Here is an 8361-nt window from a genome sequence, read left to right as displayed (position 1 = left end):
GTGTCACAAATATGGAGTCATCCGGGTCTCATCCATTTCCCTCACCATAACTCTCACGCCATATCCAACCAGTCCCCTAAGTTCTGTCAGGGCCGTTCTTTCTTCTCCAGCCCCTCCACTACCACCTTTGTTCAGACCACCATCTCTCCTCTGGGAGTTGGTTTAACAACAGGCTCCTAAGTGGTCTCCCTGCCTCTAGTCTTGCTCCCTTCTGTCTATCCTTCAGACTACAGCTAGAATGATCTTCCAGAAAAACAAAATAGGATCATGCCACCGCTCTGCTTAAAACCCCTCAGAAACTACCTGTGTTCGCCAGGATAGAATTCTAACCCCAACCTTGGTATCCAATGCCCTTCATGTTGGCAACCCAGGCCACCTCTCCAGCTTCTTTCTCACCACTCCCTTTCTCACCAAATGCTAAACTACTTGCAGTTCCCAGAACACACCACGCCCTTTCGTGTCTCACCTCTACACATACTATTTCCACATTCTGGAACAATTTTCCCTCTTTCTCCTGGCTAAGTCTTATTCATTCTCTGATACTCTATTTATGCATACCATCTTCTGGGAAACTTTCTGGAAAGGTAAAAAGCCCATCTTGCCTCCCTACTTTCCCCAAGTGTTCACATAAAACCATGCTGTTGTGTTTTTTTTTTTTTTGAGGAAGATTAGCCCTGAGCTAACATCCATTGCCAATCCTCCTCTTTTTGCTGAGGAAGATTGGCCCTGGGCTAATATCCGTGCCCATCTTCCTCTACTTTACATGAGACGCCACCACAGCATGGCTTTGACAAGTGGCACATGGGTCTGCGCCCGGGATCTGAATCCGCGAACTCCAGGCTGCCGAAGCAGAGTGCGCAAACTTGACCACTACACCGCTGGGCCGGCCCCCATGCTGTTCTTTTAATCTTAGTCTCATCCTTCTGATGTGTGGCAGAAAGTGATGCAGACCCCTGAGCAACTCCTGACCCACAGCACCTGAGGGAATACCTACCCAGCATCCTTTCTTCCCATCCTCTTTCCTAACAGAGCCCAATTTGTTCTGATATCCACTCTGCCCCAAGTAGCTGCAGCCTCAGGGAAAGCTGACCACACCTGTGAGCAGGGGTGGACCTAATTGGTCCAAGGGTAATTCCCTTCCTTTCACAAAGATTGGCTCAAGCATGTCATGTGACCCAGTTCTGACCAATAAGATATGATGTTTCTTGACAGAAACACCAGAGAGATGCCTTCCACCTCCCTTCTTCTTCCACATCAGAGATTCTTAACTTTTTTTTTTTTTGGTGCCACGATCCCTTTGGCAGTGAAGTGAATTCTAGGGACCCCTTCTTAGAATAATATTTTAAAGACATAAAATAAATTACATGCAAACAGTTATAACATAACACAGTTATTACAGTATTAAAACAACACATTTATGATATAATAATATATGTGATACTTTATCAACACATTCAATATCGAGATCTAGTGGTGGGTCTAATAACCACTATAATTTTAAAGTGGGGTTAAGCATAAATGATAGTTCACGATATATTCACAATTATAATGTTATATGAAAATACATGTGATTTCCATTGGTGGCAAAGTCACAGTACACTACTACTACTGTAGTTTGTTGCCTGCATTCATAATTGAAGGAAATACCAAATTTCAGATAGAGGTTAGTGATGTAATTCTTCTTTTTCCCGCTCAGGTTCATGGCTCCCCAAGTTTGTCCGTGGAGCCCAGTTAAGAACCCCTGCTCTGGACTTTGTACTCTCTGGCTGTGAGGGCTGGAACCAGTGCAACCATCTTGCTAACAACCTAAGGGTGAACGGTATGGAGGGTGGCAAAGGAGAGAGATGAAAAGAACCTGGGTTCTTGATGCTGATGCTGAGCCTCTAAATTTTATTATTATTTATTGTTTAAGCCCATTTGACCCCGGATTTCTGTCACTTCAGCTAATTTACAGGGAAAGAAGAATGTTTAACTTTATATCAGAGTCAGTGTCACAGGACAGCACAAATGGGGCATCTATACTGACAGCTCAATCAAAGCAGGAAGCCCCTCTCCTGACTAAAAGCAATTTAAACCACCCCTGCTTCGTTCACAGTGCAGAAGAATACTGATCCCAGAGATGATGCAAGCACTGAGCCCAAATTCAGCAAAGGGCAGAGAGGCTGGAGGAGCACCTGTCCCATAGCACCGTTTTGCAAAGCATATTGGATGAAGGTGAAGCCTTGCACAGGGACCAATTGATGGGAACTCTTTTCCTAACCACTACACTTGAGCGCACCTGGAAGAAGTAACAAGGGTTGTGAATTAACAAGCTGACACTCCATCACCCACAACACAGGGCAAGAACAATGTGGGACACAACTAAAGAGCAGTACTACTCAAACTATAGTCCTCAGAAAAGAACATCAAACTTGACGGTGCATCAGAAACACCTTGAACATGTATCCAAAACATCAGAAACAGATTGTGGGACCCTATCCCCAGAAGTTCTGATTCAGTAGGTTGGCAACAGGCCCCTAAACTTTGCATTTCCAAAACCTTTGGTTATGCTGAGACTGCTGGTCCAGGGACCACACTTTGAGAAGCACTGGCCTAGAGGATCCACAGTGGCCCAGAATTGATCCCTTGGCCACATGGCTAATGATGTCATGTAGGAAAGTGGAATTGGTCTTAAAAGTTTGCCCTGTATTAGTATGCTGAGCAATTCATCTAGTTCTCTTACCAAATGTGATTTGAGCCAAGAGTATGGTTTGCTGCCATCCTTGGCAGTGGAGTACTGGAGCCAGCTTGTACTGGTTCACAAGAGCCAATTGTTAAATTTTCAGGAATTTTGCAAGCTAGTTATTAAATACAGCCATTCATAAAAATTAAATTATATATACTTATAGTGAAATAAATTACATTAAAAACAAAGGTAGTACATGCTCAAAACTCATCACTTTCTAATTATTTTACTACATTTTATTACCATCCATGCTCTTGAGATTACTCACGTCTACTGAGTCTATACGGTGGAAACACCATATGTAATGTTGTGCTGTTGTGCATCTCTTCCCGACTCCACATTCAGTGACTTAACGTTGGTAGATCGAAATCAGCCATGGTGGGTGTATTTACACCATGGAAATTGTTGATTGTATAGACTTGAGAAAATGATGGAGAAAATATTAATAATTGCAGACTCAATTTAAATGCATGTTATGTCTATAACTGTTATATTGTGACTAGCACAAAAATTTGAGGAAATAGTCTTCCAGCATTCAAAACTACCACCTGATTCAGCAAAGAAGTCACTGTGTCATTGCTGAACAAATGAACTTCCAATATACATCTTTGTTGTTTCTCTTTTGTCTTACTCCTTAAAGTAAATGAAAATATCAACTGACGTTTGAATTGGAATTATACTCATTTGTTTAGCGACATGAGCGCCTTCTTTGCTGAATCGGATAATAATCAAGCATTTACTTATAGTCTGATTTTGTCAAATCAAGATTGAATTGCGACCATAGTTTAGCTACAGACGCAAGAGTTCAACAAAGGTCAATAAAAGCATTGTGAGAATCAATTTGCTGTACGCAATTTACAATAAAGCATTGTGTATTTTATTATTTGTAAATTGTGTGCTACGTACTCTATAAAATTTATAAAATTTTATAATAAACATATATAAATTATACTAAATTATATAAAATTTGTAATACACATATTTTTTTCTGGAGACCCAGTTTTTAAACATTTACCAGCACCATATTTAATCATGTTTGTATCCTGAATGGAGTGGGCCCTAGTTGATTATTAGGGTTATGATTCTGTTGCCCAGAGTGAACAAAACTGTGTGAGCAGCTCCCTGGCAGAATTCTGTCTTACCAGGCTTATTTTTTTGAAAGTGCTGCCTGTAACAATAGTATCTTTCACATTTGTTGCAACTGTCCTTGAGTGGGGACACTGGCTCTTTCGTCCTCTTATGAGTAGCTTGTGCACTCTCCTAGGCAGGGAGATGCCCTGAAAGTAACACAACTTGCAGATCCAGGGCCACACCCAGCCTCCCAATAGCTCCCAGCCCAACTCTCTTGTCCTACAGGTTGACCGTGATACATAAAGCAGAGTCTTTCCATGAGAACAGGACTGGGGAAGGGACCTTCCTTCCTCATCAGAGGTCCAGGGCAGAGGGGCAGCGTGCTAAGAGGCAATCCAGAGGCAGGCAATGCCACACACAGAGGGTGCTCTGGGCAGTGGTGACCGCGTGGGCAACACGGGGCCTTGAGCTGGAACAGCAGAGAGTCTTTCCAAAGCGGTGGAGAGGGCGTACAATGGGATTCATTCACAAACACCCTCAAGGATTCCCAGCTATGCCAGAGAGGAGAAGCCCAGTCCTGTAGTTACTCAGGTGGGGCTACCCAGAGGCAAACTTCTGGTTTAACGACTTATGAGATCTCGTTTGTACCTTATTTGTCAAGCTTCATTTTGCAGGTGAGAAAGCCCATCCCGGGAGGAAGATGACTCAACCAGAGAGGTCACATGGTGAGTTGGAGTCCAGTGCTGTGGATGTGTCTCTGACTGTTTCATCCAGCCTCCGCTCTAGGCAAGATTTCTCCTTTAAATAAGCAGGGGAGGCATCAGCTCCTCGCATAGAAACACAGAGCCAGCTGGCATGTCTGTGAATCAGCATTTGTGCTTCTCCGGGACCATCTACAGATTCTGGGGAGGAGAGTGCAGGGTGAGGGTACTCCAGAAGCACTGTGCCCACAGCTTTTACACAATGGCCAAGCTGTCCTCTCCTTGGCTCATCATCCACTTGTTTCTTTTGTCTCCATCTGGCACCCCAACTACAGTGCAAGTTCCTATAGGCAGGGAACATCTAATACATGGGCTTTGGGGACAGAGCTGGGTGCAAATATTGATGTTGCCACTTACTAGCTGTGACATTGGGCAACGCCATTAAATGAAAAAAGAAAAGGAACAAAAATTCATTGAATGCCTTGCATAAGTTAGGATCTTTTTAGTTGTAAGTAACTGAGACCCAACTCAAATAGGATTAAGCAAAACAGAGAATTTATTGGCTCAGCAACTGAACTATCCTGGAACACATCTTGTTGGCTTCAGGTGTGGCTTGACCCAGGGAAATGGTATCTTCAAGACCCATTTTCACTCTCTCCATCTCTAGACCCCACATTCTCCTGTTGGCTCCATTATCAAATGGGCTCTCTACTCAGAGTAGGAAGATGGCTGCCCAGTCACGCATATGCTCAGGCCTAGGCCTAGCAGTAAGGAGAACAAGTCTCTTATCAATAATGCCCACACAAATCCTAGGATTCACTTTGATTGGACGAATCTTAGTCACACATTGTACCCATGAACCAATTACTGTGGTTAGGTAAATTCAGAGCACTGATTGGCCATGCTTGAGTCACATGCTCCTCCCCCGGAGTGGGGGATGAAGACTGGCCCAGAGCACAAGAACTACAAATACAGTAGGGAGTAGAGTTTCCCAAAGAGAAATAAAGGGCCAGTTACTGAAAAAAAGGGTGATGGATTCTGGGTAGGCAAAAATACATCAGATGCCTGTGAAACCTGCTATCTGCTGGTCCATGGTTCATTATTTTCATTAAACCCTCACAACAATGTAGCTTAACCTTTCAGAGCTACAGATGCCTCTTTTAAAATAAGAATAATATACCTAAGAAGAAGAATAGCTCCCACTTATTTAGTACTTACTATACCAGGCACTGGGCTAAGTGCTTTATGTATTCCAACTCATTTAATTATGTCATAATATTACTGTTGGACATAAATTAAGATTGATGACATAAAAGGTCCTAGACATAGTACCTGCTATATAAAGGTGATAAATGCTTAAATGTATTTTATTTGTATCAGCCACTCATCTACTACAGTATTAAGCAGCTAACAGGTGCTTATTTTAAAAGCTAAATTAATGAATGCAAGTGTGAATTATTTCTGTATTTAATTATTTATACTCTACCTAGTTGCACAAAGGATTTGATATAACATACAGGATATACATTCAGCAATATAGTGCAATATAAATAGAAAAAACAAAATTAGGACCACAGGAATATGTAAATTAGAATAAAATAACAAGATAAGTGGAAAAATAAAATGCATTCATGGAGACCATAGAATAACATTGTGAATTTGGCTCTGAGCTTCCTGGCAAACAAAGAGAAAAGGGAAACCCCATTAATTACAATTCTATAATTGAAGCATGCGGGGGGGGGGGGGGGAATATCGTTCCTCACGAAAAAGAATCTAATGCATTGGTTTTTGAGATAAAGGAATTCTTGTTGGAGGTGGGGCAGATAACAGGAACAGATACTGATAGATCCTGTTTGGGGAAAGAAATGTAGCATCTTTAGCACGGAAAGTAATTGGCAAGGCAGCGCTTCATTTTTGTGGGGCAAATACCTGAGGTACTTTTGATAACAGGATGAGGTGCCACTTTCGGGATCTGATAAGAACTCAATCTCTTGAGGCACAATGCTTCCCACAGCCTCGGGAGGGACTTTCCTCTGACACAGTCCACGTTTAAAGGGGAAGTGGGAGCCTTGTCTCCAGGAAGACACTGATCCTGAGGGCCTGAGCACCCTCCTCAAGAAGAGGCCCAGGAGATGTTCTCCATGAGGCCCAGGAAGGAAAAACCAAGGAGTTCTCACCAGCATCTCTCCTAGGCGAGACACTTCCCTTTGATCCCAAGGTTCCAGCCTACAGCTGGGAAAGAGTTAATTTCAGTGACCCAAATCTGCAGTCCCATTTTCAGCATGCTGAAAATTACTTTTTAATCCTGGCTTTCAAGGCTTGCCTGGGGAGCCATCTGCTGCGCCCTCCCCCACCTCAGGCACATGGGATTACTCCCACCTGCCCCGCCTAACTTGCTTTTGTGGGGCCTAATTCTGCTCCTGCCCATCCAGATAATAATAATTTGGAGGATGATAGTTTCATTTGTGGGGTGGAAGAGAGCCTAGATTTTAAAACAACAAAAATCAAGGTCTTCCAGCCCAGATTAAACAGAAAACAATTTGAAAGGTCAGAATCCATAAACAATTTGCAGGTTTGGGGTAATCAGACCTCCCGGCCTCAGTGAGGCAATGCCGTCTGCTGCAGGCTTCCGTGGCTGGGCCATGTGGAGCTTGAGTTGTTTCCGGCATCCAATACTTGGGCGCCAGAGGGTTACAAAAGTGGTGATGCACCCACATCTCTGGGTTTGCTCCACCCAAGGAAACAGCAGGTCTCTGAACCCCCACTGGACCAAGACCCAGAGATTGTGCCCTAACCTCTCAGTCCTTCAGCACCTGTATAGACCAATTTACGTAGGCCACCTACTGTGAGCCTTGGTCTACACCCCCAAGGAGCTCACTAACTAGTGGAGGAGAGAGATGAGTCAACAAAGAGGACCAGTATGAAGTATAACGTGTGCTACGAAAAGGGGTCTCTGGGAGCACTGAGGGAGCACCAACCCCAAACCCGGGTTGGGTTGGGGGTTAAGCTCAGCCTTAAAGAATAGGAGTCCTGGGCCGGCCCCGTGGCTTAGCGGTAAGTGTGCGCGCTCTGCTACCGCGGCCTGGGTTCAGATCCCCGGCACGCACCGACGCACCGCTTCTCCGGCCATGCTGAGGCCGCGCCCCACATACAGCAACTAGAAGGATGTGCAACTATGACATACAACTGTCTACTGGGGCTTTGGGGGAAAAAAAAGGAGGAGGACTGGCAATAGATGTTAGCTCAGAGCCAGTCTTCCTCAGCAAAAAGAGGAGGATTAGCACAGATGTTAGCTCAGGGCTGATCTTCCTCACAAAAAAAAAAAAAAAAAAAAGAATAGGAGTTCCCCAGATGGACAAGGTGAGTCAGGACATTCCAGGGAAACGGAATCGCACAGACAGAGGCCTGAGAGGGGATGGTGCTTCTGAGGAGGTTACAGGGAAAGTGGTTCTCACCCACATGTCTGGTGGAAGTATCGATGGCTTGCATACCACCTCTATGAAGGACAATCCAGAAACTATTTTTTATTTGTTTATTTATTTATTGTGTGTGAGGAAGATCAGCCCTGAGCTAACATGCAATGCCAATCCTCCTCTTTTTGCTGAGGAAGACTGGCCTTGGGCTAACATCCATGCCCATCTTCCTCTATTTTATTTGGGACACCGCCACAGCATGGCGTGACAAGCAGTGCGTCGGTGTACTCCAGGGATCTGAACCCACAAACCTTGGGCTGCCAAAGCGAAGCGCCTGCACTTAACCACTATGCCACTGGGCCAACCCCCAGAAACAATTTTTGAAATTACAAATACACATATCCTTTCACCCAGAAACTCCACTTCCAAGAATTATCTTACAAACATACTC

The sequence above is a fragment of the Ceratotherium simum genome, chromosome 16 (assembly GCF_057802395.1).
Source record: "Ceratotherium simum simum isolate JZ-2026a chromosome 16, ASM5780239v1, whole genome shotgun sequence".
In the NCBI taxonomy this organism is placed as follows: domain Eukaryota; kingdom Metazoa; phylum Chordata; class Mammalia; order Perissodactyla; family Rhinocerotidae; genus Ceratotherium; species Ceratotherium simum.
The sequence above is the reverse complement of the archived record's forward strand: the minus strand, read 5'-3'. Positions refer to the sequence as shown.